This window comes from Candoia aspera, chromosome 15 (genome assembly GCF_035149785.1).
Source record: "Candoia aspera isolate rCanAsp1 chromosome 15, rCanAsp1.hap2, whole genome shotgun sequence".
Lineage (NCBI taxonomy): Eukaryota > Metazoa > Chordata > Lepidosauria > Squamata > Boidae > Candoia > Candoia aspera.
Genome location: NC_086167.1, coordinates 8,474,002 through 8,485,387, shown reverse-complemented (window position 1 = coordinate 8,485,387; position 11,386 = coordinate 8,474,002).

Below are 11,386 nucleotides of genomic sequence, written 5' to 3'. Positions count from 1 at the left end.
GATCACCTCCCTTGAGAGGTGAGCACACGTGCTAGCTCCCAGGCGCAGGACAGTGTCTGGACCATCCTGGGAGAGCCGACGAAGGTGATAATGGAGGATGCAAAAGTCCGGCAGATGGGGCGAGAAGAAAACCCTTCTTTCACCGCCACGTTAGAGCAAATTGGAAAGGCCAAACTGGGAGGACCAACCTCCTAGGGAGTTCATGCAGCATGAATCCAAACCCCTTGTTATTTGGGGGGTGAAAATTTTTAGCAATACACAATCCCTCTTGTTGTCCGAAAGATCCTGCAACTGGGAAATGACCAATGAATCTGCCTCAACCTGCAACCTTTAGCCTGCAGCTGGCTGTGGGTCCCATGTTATCCCAGGTCAGATGACCTCGATCTGAAACGTTTTAATTTCCCGCTCTGGGTTGTTGCGGGTCTGATGCTTGCCTGCCATACCTCCCTCCTCCTGAACTTTTTTTTTTTTTTTTTCCTAAAGTGCTTGGAATTTCTCCTTCATATGAAAGGTGCTACATAAATACATCTGTTTATCTTCAAGCATTTTGAAGGTATTTCAGAAGTAGAATCCGTACAGCTCACCAATACTGTGTGCGGTTTTGATCATAAAATGCACTATTTATTTTTAGGAGAGTTACAAATGTAGGGTTCTGTTCCCTCCCTGCCCTCCCCCACCAAGCACTTGGTGGTATTTCTAGAATAAAATGTCAGCATTATCAGCTTATGACTGTATGCAATACCCTTTATAACATAAAATTTCTTTTCTTGGGCGTTTTCTGTTTTTGAGTGAGGCAGAAATCAATGGGATGTCGTACTCATAAAAAATCCTTTATAGCTGTGATTACCAATTTATGAAATTCGAATACTTGCATGGTAATTGTTAGGAACATTTGAAGTGACTGTCACTGACTCAAACAGTACTTCTTGTAATGATGCATAACGGTGATATTTTTCTAAAGGGGGGGGGGGAAAGGTTCTTGGCTTCAAGCCAGTCTGGGATTAATTCTTCTTTCTGTCGGTCTTGCCACCAAATCCCAACTGTTCTGGAAAAGCTCTCAGCCCTTCTGTTAAAAAGAGAACATTTTGCACATTCCTAGCCGCTTTTTTTTTTCCCCAGTCAATTGCTTCATATTCCCAACCTGCACTCTGCTCCTGAAAATAAGCTCTGGGGCCAAGTCTCAAAAGAATTGACCCTGGATTCCATGAGAGCAGCTAAATTGGCTGTATCCATGAAACCACGCGTTAAAAAAAAAAATAGAAGTAAGGCTGTTACTTGGTCTTTAAAGCTTATACTTGGAAATGTGGCCCATTGAGTTTAGGGAGACTTACTCCCCGGTATATTAGCAAGAGGTTGAACCCAGAGGAGCCAAGAGTAGGCCTGCTGGATCGATGACAACATTGTTTCTGCAGTGGCCAACCAGGTCCCTCGGGGGGTTCAGATTTCAGGTATGGAAGTCTCAAACTTTCCCTCTTGTTTTTAGAATTGATCATTTTAATAATCACGATGATCTGTCCACCATAGATATATCTAACCTTGTGTTCTGGGTTACCTTCTCAGGATTGAATCCAGCAGTTTATTTATTTTGACTCTTTGGTTTCTGCGTAGCCCCTGCCAGATAATTCAGGGAGCCACAGGTAAGGGCCTAGTCACTTGCGCCCAGCTAACCATTTGCTTTCCCAACAGCTGACGGACAAACCAGTCGGTTATATTTTAAGTCGGTCCACGCAGTACTCCCAGCCTTTCAGAAATAAATGTTATGTACTGTATTAGATTTATATTCTGCTTTTCCTCTTAGAATTCAAGGCTGTGTGATTTGTGCTCCTTCCATTGTGTAATCCTTACAGTAACTCTGTGGGTTAGGATGGGCTACCAAGTAGCATCCAGCCCAAGGTTATCTGCTGAACTTCCATGACTTGATCCTTGGTTTCTCCAGTAATCGTCCGATATTTTAACCACTACGTGCCCTGCCTTCTCCTATAAGGTTACATGTAAATAAGCAACAGATATCACTAGGCCAAAAATTACAGATCCCCCCCCCATTTTTTTAAACTACTTTTTCCAGGATCATGCCAGGAGAAGCATGCCCTCAAATTATTTCTGCGTCCTCAACGTTGCATCCTTGCTGCTGAAAAACAGCCTTTACAATTTAATCAGTGGATGTTTTGGTTGATTAATCTTCGCATTTAGCCATCATAGCAAATAGTCGCAGCTGAATGTGGCCTGATTGCATCTGAAGCTGTAGAGCAACATTTACAAACCCAAGGAATATGTATGTGTGGGATACAGAATCATCTTCCTCTTGCCCCCCAGCTATTCCCAGATGTTTAAGTCATCATTAGAGTCTGCACTGCAGAAGGAGAGTCGCTTAGGAGAAAAGGGGGGTTGCTGTGGGGCGGGATGGGTGGTGGGGCATTCGGAAGCCCATCTTACAATCAGCTTTGGAAATGACTATTAAGACCTCCTGTAAAAATGGCTGTCTCCGGTGTCCTTTGCACACTCTTCCCCCAGGCTGAGCTGTGAATCAAAGCAGCTCATTTCAATGTCATTAAAATTGCTTTGAAATTAACACTGACATTTTCTAGACAACTTTGATTGAGCCTTAAACAGCCGTAGCTTTGAGTTCTGGTTGATGACAAGCTAAACATGAGTCAGCAGTGAAATGTGGCTGCCAAAACAAAAACCGGCTCGATTTCCAAACCACGGGGAGTAACAGTTCCCTTACATTCCACATTTAACAGACCCAGCTTAAGTACAATGCCCAGTTCTGGGTACAGGTAGTTCTCACTTAACTACCACAATTGGGACTGAATTTTGGTTGCTAAGCAAAGTAGTCATTAAGTGAATCTGGCCCGATTTTACAACCTTTTTGTGGTGGTGGTTAAATAAATCACTGCAGGCATTAAGTGAACCAAGTGGTTGTTAAGCAAAGCATGTGGTTCCCCATTGATTCTGCTTGCCAGAAGCTGGCCAAGAAAGTTGAAAATGGCAATCACATGACCACAGGATGCTACATCGGTCATAAATGTGAACTGGTTGCCAAGCGCCCAAATCATGATTGCGTGACCGCTGCACCGGTCATAAGTGTGAGGACTGGTCACAAGTTGGTTTTTTCTGCCCTGTCGTTAAGTCTGAACCATCACTAAACAAATGGTTGTTAAGTGAGGACTACCTGTACCACATTTTCAAAAAGATTGAGAGCAACTGGAAAGTGCACTCAGAAAGTCGTAGGGATTGGAAATAAAGGAAGATTGAAGAAATTGGGTACATTTTAATGGTAATTTTTTAGATGGTTATGTTTTTAGTGTCATTTTATTGTAAACCGCCCAGAGTCCCCCATTGGGGGAGATGGGCGGTGATATAAATTTAATAAATAATAATAATAATAATAATTCTCGAGAAGAGCAGAACGAGGGGTGGGAGATGTAGCACTTCTCTGAAGGAAGTCAAGACCTGTTTTGGGGTTGGTTTGGTTTGTTTTTTTTGTCCTAGAGCGTAGGAAACACTAATGGATTTCATCTACAAAAAGGCAATTTGTGGCTGAACATGAGATCAAAAGTTCCTAACGGTAAGAGAGTTCAAGACAATCTAGTTCCAATTTGCTGGGTGGGTCCAAGCAGAGGTTTTTAATTTGAATTCTCGCCCTGAGCAGGAGGCTGAACGCGAGGGCTTCCTACTCGCTTCCAGTTTTGCGATTCTTTGCACGCGCAGCTGTGAAGTGTATGAATTGACCCGCAGGGTCAAGATTATGAATATTCGTGACCAGGTCCTTGTTCTTTTCCATCAAGCTTTGAAAGGTCGGTAAGCCGGTCTGTCTCCTGCACGCTAAAGGCTTGTCTGCCTGGCCTGCCTTGTCTCCCCAGAAAGTAATCGTTGGGTCTAATTGTTACTGTCTCGATGAGAGCATCAGGATGTGCCAGGCCGGTTTAGGTAGATCATTAAGAGGCTTTCAAGAACAGCTTGGATCAGGCCAAACGCAGTGGCTTGGAGTGACATCAGGAAAGTGGCTCGTTGTGATTTAATAGACCTGGGCCGTCTGTGAGCCGGGGCTGATAAAGCCAAGGGTGCATTTAAGCAAAATGGGAAAGAACTAAGAAGGATGGGGGTTCTTCTGCCTCTCTTCCGTAGACAGACAGACGGGTTTTTAAGCTGCTTTTCCGATCGGCCCTGTCTCGTTCTGTTAGTCCTGGGCATACTCCGTAATAACTGTGCGTGGGGCACATAGACCACGCTGTTTGCCTTGGTGTAACGCACTAGCCCAGGCTTTGTGCTTTGAAGAACGTGGATTTTGGCTTTGCACAAGGTGTGAACCTAAATAGATAACTTGCTTTTCTCCTACAGCTGTACTGTTTTCATGTGGGAAAAAAAGTAAGTTTTAGATTCATCCTTGTGTTGAGTTGAGCGTTCTGTCTTCAGGCTTGAAGTGGTAGGTGGTGATAGACCTCTAGGCTGCCATCTTCTTAAGCCATCTTAATATGCATTTTGGCCTGATTCACCACATTTGTTAAATGGGGGGGGTTGTATTTATGGCTGGCCATTTTGGTTTATCAACTTGGGTTCCTGGTTTAACATCCTGTGTGAACCCAACCAGTTGTGGTTTATTCAGTAAGCCTTCTCTAAACAAAGCATGACATAACCTGTGTTAAGCCTTTCAGTTGCTCTATCCTTACAAGTTAAATGTATATTGACCTGGTTCACAGAACATACTAAAAGGATTTTTGATGGTTTCATCTTGTGATAGAACCCAGCCAATTGCGATTTCAGTAAACAGTGATTCAACAGATCCAGGGGATGAACCCAGGACTTGAGGACAGGAAGCAAATGAACCGGTTGGCTCTATTCCCAAGGGAAGTTCATTGGCAGCAAGGCTTGGGCTCAACTGGGAAGATCTTCCTACATTTGATCTTCTCGCCCCTTGTTTTCCAGAAGTTGCACCCATTAGGATTCAGATCACCCCACTTTCAGTGTGCATGGGTCATGTATTTGCTCATTCATTCTGCTGGGAGAAGCCCTGGATTTTCAGCTTCCAAAAGGCCAGTCCTGGGCTACCGTTGCTGCTGGTGCCTTGAATATGGCAGGAAAGTGTTTTAACAACACCCCACCCATCTTGTCCCAGAGGCTTACCATTTTTTCACATCACAGTCCCAATCCCTTGCTGAAGAGGGTAGCTGCAGAGCAGTGTTTTTCTTTTCTTTTTTTCTTTTTTTCCTTTTTAATACAATTTTTACTGAAGATTTTTATATAAGTAAAAGATAAACATGAAAAGATATATAAAGTTAGGGAAAAAAAGATAGAAGAAGGATGGGGGACAATACACATAAAAAAAGATAATTAAGTGACTTCCTATCTTCTTTATAGCAGTTACAAACAAACTTCTTATCCCTCTTCCCTCTCTAAGTTTATATCACATAGTTCCCCTCCATCCCATATTCAACCGTTTTTAATCAGCAAATCCAGAAATCGCCATGTCATTATTTTTCCCCCCACTTTCAGCAAAACATCCATAAAAGCTGTAGAACAGCCTTTTGTCAAACTTGGCCACTTTAAGGTATGTGGACTTCAACTCCCAGAATTCCCCAGCCAGCATGCTATTCCCCAGGCTATCCTGCAAGGTTATTTCTGTGAGCTTCCAGACTCCCTCCATTTGAAGCCTTGTTCCATTATCCTTTTGGAAACAGGTTTGCTAGCAGTAAAAAAAATGGACCATAGACCCATCTAGGCTATTTGCTTGCCAAAGATACAGAAGTGATGCTCTTGCAAGCCATTTAAGAGCTACCTGGGGCTGACCCTATTAGTATCCAGGCCCAGTCCAGATCAGCCACAGGCTGAGACTCCCTAGGAGTAACTTTCCCTTTCTTATTAAGAGGGCCCTTTCCATTCATACAGGTTTCTCTGCTGCAGAGGAAATGGCTGCAGCCTCCCAGCCATGCAGTAATAATTGCATTTATTTACAGAAGTACAGGTTTTGCATCATCCAAGCGCAGAGCCTGACCCCTTCCAGTTACATAACACAGAATATAAAACTCCTGCATCAGATTTTTCAGGAGACATTAAGCGTCCACCCCCCCAGATGCCATACACTTCCAGAATCCCAAACTTCACTTTCCTGTCTGCGTGTGGTTCTCCGAACATGCCTCTCATTGCATGAATTTCCTTATTCTACCCTCCTCTGAATAATTCTTCTAGCCAGAAGTCGCTTTGCAGTTATTATTTCTAGCCTGTTTGTCTAACAAAGCATAGGCCTGCTTGAAGCTTTGCTCGAGCAGCAAAGAAAAAAACAGGAGCAGTTGGAAGAGGGGGAAAAAAATAAAACCACCCAGAGTCACTTTCTGAGTGAGATGGGTGGGGAATAAATTTGATAGATACATAAAGTTAATTTTCTTTTCTGGAAGTTCACTTAGACTTTACAGGACTCCGATAAAAGATAGTTTCAAAACAGGCATGTAAGAGCAGGTTGTGAAAAGCTTGCTGTTTCTTTAAAAGCCAGGAATGGTGGTGCTGCTGCTGCTGCTTGGCAGCTAAGGGGTTAATTTTAACCTTTTCCACCTTGCTCAGCAGCACCTGTGGATTTTTGGGTCTTCCTGTGGCCATTTTTTTTAAGCAAATGTGCATTTCCTGCCTTATGCGGGCTTGGAGAACTTCTGGAGGTGAGTTCCCCCAATTTTACTTCTTTGGGGGTCTCTTAATGTCAGAGCTACCCTGTGGTGTTTTGCAGAAACTGGTTAGGGCAAAACTAGCCAGCATTTATTGGTTGCTTGGAGCCAACTCAAGGGGCAAGTTTATTTTGACCAACACCTTGCAGTGTGGGGAGAGAGTGCAAAAGGGACAGTGCAATGAGCCTTTTTTTGGCCCCTGCCTTGTTTCATCTGCTGCTGTTGGAGAAATTGGAGTGTTTGGGTTGATTTGTTTCTTTTCCCCTCCAAAACATTGTGTTTAATTTGCCCAGTTTTCTCAGCTAAGAAGCTCAAGATGGCAGCCTGATTCTGGGTTCCCCCACCCTTTTTTTTTAAAGCTTCCTCACAACAGTCTTGCAAGGTTGCTCTGGCAGCCAGGCCCAAGGTCGCCTGAAGCGTTCAGGGACCTGGAAGATTTGCAACCGGCGTGTCCCCAGTCCTCGTTTGACATCCCAAGCGTTCTGCTATCTCTATGCCGAAGCTTTGTTACATTTTTAGGTTGATTTTAAATCTTATTTCTGGGAGCCTTTTTTCCCTGCAAGGGTTGGTGAAGCGTAGTGCTCGCCGTGACCATGAATAGACTTGCGCAAGGAGGCCCCAGTGGAATGTTTTTCCTACGTGCAGAATTTTCCCCCGGTGCTTGGGGGGAGCTGGGGAGTGTTTGCTGATAAGAGACCAGTGCAGGAAGTGTGCATGTCACAAGCCTGTGTGTGATAGATAAAAGAGGGCCCAGGAAGGAAAGAACAGGATTGCAAGGATCATTTGCCATCTCCAAGGTCCCCAGCGAGATCATGATTCCAGACTCCTTCCCTGTCAAAATGCCTTTAGACCAGTGTTTCTCAACCTTGGCTGGCTGGGGAATTCTGGGAGTTGAAGTCCACACATCTGAAGGTTGCCAAAGTTGAGAAACACTGCTTTAGATCATCAGCCACAAAAGGCTGGACCTGTTCACCTTGAACTTTCCCACAAAACTTCCTTTGCCCTAGTGTTGTTAAGTCTCAGAGTGCCCCCCGCCGCCGCCGCCATTTCTGTGCAGGGCTCCATGTTTTGACGGCGTGGCCAAGGACTTCTTGCTCATCTGTGAATGTTCTTAGTGCGCAAGATTGCTTTTTAATGGTGCTCTAGTTGGATGCGAGGGGAAGGGAGAGGATGGTGTGCGTGCGAAAGGAACACAGCAGGAGACCGCCAGATTCCAGGCATTTGGGGGTCCCTTCTGTTAAAAATGGTAGGAGGAGAGCCATGTTAATCTGCTGTAGCTGAACATCAGGAGGAATCTGGTAGCGCCTTTTCCGATGGAGAAATATTAAAACATCAGATCTCACAGCTCGTGAAAGCTTCTGCCTTTTCATAAAATGTGTTAGAAAAGCACTACCAGGCTCCTTCAAATTTTCCTCTGCTTAAAGGTACTCTGTCAAGTTTTTAGTTATCCACTTGGAGTTGTTACTACTCTGTTGGTGATTGGTGTTCTTGTCTGCCCCTCCCTGGCAGGGAAACCATCAAAGCTTGAAACAATTTCCTTTCCTTTTGCTGGATCCTTTTGCCTTGCAAAATTTCCCCAGGGGCCCAGGCCCTGGCTGACCAGGATTTTTACTGGACTGCCTTGCAGTTTATTTCTCTCAAGACATGGTGTGCAGCCACTGCATTGCTGCTGCGGTCTAGTCACTGACCATAAGCTGCTTGGCACCTTGTCCAGCCACAGCCCACTGGCGCATTAGGCCTGCTGGCACCATGTTCTGGAATGATGTCCTGCAGGCTTTTTCTTGCAGGCTTCTGGCAGCATTGCATCAATATTATTATTGAGAACATCAAGCAAAGGTTTCACCATCTGCATGCAGACTGTACAAGATGGGTCAACAATTCAAGATGGGGAACAGTTAGGCAGTCTAGAATGGTCCTAAGTATGGTGGCTTCTGGGGTCCATGATGGAGATCCTTGCTTTCTATGGCATGGCGCCTGCCCTATGGAACAGCACCCCCCTCCTCCAAGATCCAGATGGCCCCAACCCCTTTTGTACGGCATTAAAGACCTGGAAGTTCCTCCAGGCATTTGGACCAGGAGATTAGTCCAATCCTGTTTATGGATTTATTGGGTGGTGGTGGTGTGTTTTTAGATCCTGGGGGTGTGTTATATTATTTTGGATCAGTATTGGGGTCCTTTATTTCGTATATTCTGTTCCTGGTGGGATTTTTTTGTTTGTTTTCATCCTCTGCATGGCCTAGAGCAGTGTTTCTCAACCTTGGCCCCTTTAAGCTGGGTGGGCTTCAATTACCAGAATTCCCCAGCCAGCTGTGAAGTCCACCCAGCTTAAAGGGGCCAAGGTTGAGAAACACTGGCCTAGAGTCACCGCTGTGAGATGGCCAACCTTGCCACATCAGATAATCGTCACAGAGGTTGGACCAGGAGTTGATGCATTCAGGCGTTTTAATTTACTCTGAGTTTTGTTAAACTGGGGGAATTGGGGGAGTTAGTATGGCTGCTAAGCCCAGCTTTTCCAATCCCAGATATTTCTTTTAGTTGGGGAACTCAGGGTAGACTAGGAGGTCGTGATACTGCTTTAATGTAGTGCATCTGTCGGAAAAGGTCATAGCTTAGATATCATTCAGATAAGAAAAGAGACATATGAATGTCCCCTGACTCTTGGCTGACTCATATTCATGCACAACTCAGATGCAACAATTCTCCATGTGCCGCACATCAACTTTGTCTCTTTATTAAAGGAGAATTTTTCCAGCCTTACCTGATGATACAATTTTGCATCCAAAGCCAACATTCTGCCCCTGTCATTGATTTCTAGCTATAACTGAACACTTAGAAAGGATTGCTATAATCCAGATCAAACAATGTGTCATCTCACCATAGTCAGGAGGGCTGTGAACAAAGTGCATTGTTTCTGTCCAGTTTAATGTCCAAGCTTTGCAAGGCCCTTGATTGCTAGGGCTCTCCGTCTTGAAAGGTAAAATCTCCTTTGAGTTGAGTTTTGACTCCTGGTGAATCCAGAGGTGTGGGTGTTAAAACTGAGGACTGTCTTCTGATGGCCTCCTTAAAGAGTTCGTTGTCTTCCCGTGAAAAAGGATGCTGTTCCAGCTCTTTTCCTGCCAAGCTGCCTTTGTGCAATTTTTGCACCACCTACAATATGTACCAGTGTTCCCTCCAGACAACCAGGTGTGAAGCCAAAGGATGAGTCACAAGGGGAATGTTCTGGATCTTCTGCTTCCCTTCTTGGGGTTCTCCTGAAATGGTGTGTTTTATTTCCAAGAACAGCAGTTGCAAGAAAGACTCAGTGCCATGAAAAGTGAGTGCTGCCCCCCCTCCAAAATTAAGCTGTTTGTCTCCCCAGTTAATTCATCGCATCTTCACTTTAAAGTTTCCCTCCTCAATTCTTCTCTTTAAATGAAGCGCTTAGAGTTTCTGGGTTGTTTTCCTTTTGGAGGTCAGGGAGCATGCCGGATAAATCATCCCCATCCTTGATTTTTGTGTGGGTTCCTTGGCTCTGGGGGATGTTTAAATGTTTGCTAGGGTGAGCTGCCAATGCAGCTTGCTAAGAGGTTTTTGTTTGTTTCGAAAAAGGAAAAACTGAAGAGAAGGGAAAAAAAAATTAGACTGATTTTCTACCTCTATGTCTGTCCCTTTCATGCAATTATAGGAGTGGAATTCAAGGGGGACTTTTGGACCAGGAATGGAGAAGTCAGTGGCCATGGGCTTCTGATCCTTTCCTTGTTGAATTGCCTTCTTGCCCAGTGGATAGGAGCATTTGAATCAATGAGCATCTTTCTGCTTTGGCCTTCCCAAGACTTTTTGGAGATCCCCAGTCAGTGAATTGGCTACACCATCAAACGTCTTTCGTTGTTGACATTTGTTGTATAATGACTCACCTCCTCCTTAACTTAACGGCATGAGAACTAGGCCTCTCCACCAGGGAGAGGCAATTGGTAGGCTGTTCGGTCCCCCTACATCCATTTTTGCTGCCCCTGGGGCTCCCTGTGTCTTTTTCCTACAAAATCCTCTCCCCTCTTGCTGTCTTCCTCTCTTTTTGAGGAACACATGAAGACCTGAGAGAGAGTTCAGTGCACTGGTTGGCTTAACATTGTGTGCCAAGCGAACGCCTTCCCCCAAATGTTCAGCCTTGTCTCTCGGTAAATGCACCCTGTGGCAAAGCAATTTGCAAAATTAAATTAAAAAGCAGTTTCTGGTCAGGAGAGCTGCTTACCTCTGCAAGTAAGAAATGGAAGTGTTTTTCCATCTTTCCTTCGCCACAGCCCCCCCATCCCTGTGTCTATGAAGCCTCAATATTCATCTGCTGGCTCGTAATTCTCAAAGGCTTTACATTTGGATGCCCCGTGGCTACATTCAGAAGGAGCACTGATGTGCTTGCCTTCCCCCATCACAACCCCCTTGTGATGTTCAGGGTTCTTAAGCCACTAGGTTACTCAAGGTCGGCAGCCTTCCAGATGCTTCAAGGAACCATAAACCAGCCAGGTCTTAACACGGGCTTCTGATTCTCGTGGTTACATGGGAAGCAGATGTCTTAGGGAAGGCCACAACTCAAGCCCCAAAGTGATCAATCTGCCTAGATGTTGCTTTCTGGGAATTAGTTTTCAGCACCATTTTTACTCCCTTTGCCTATGAAAGATCCAAGATGCAGTTATGACTAATAACTCCAGATTGAATGCTTCTACCTTCCCTGGTCTAAAGCCAGGTGGTGCTATCCCTGC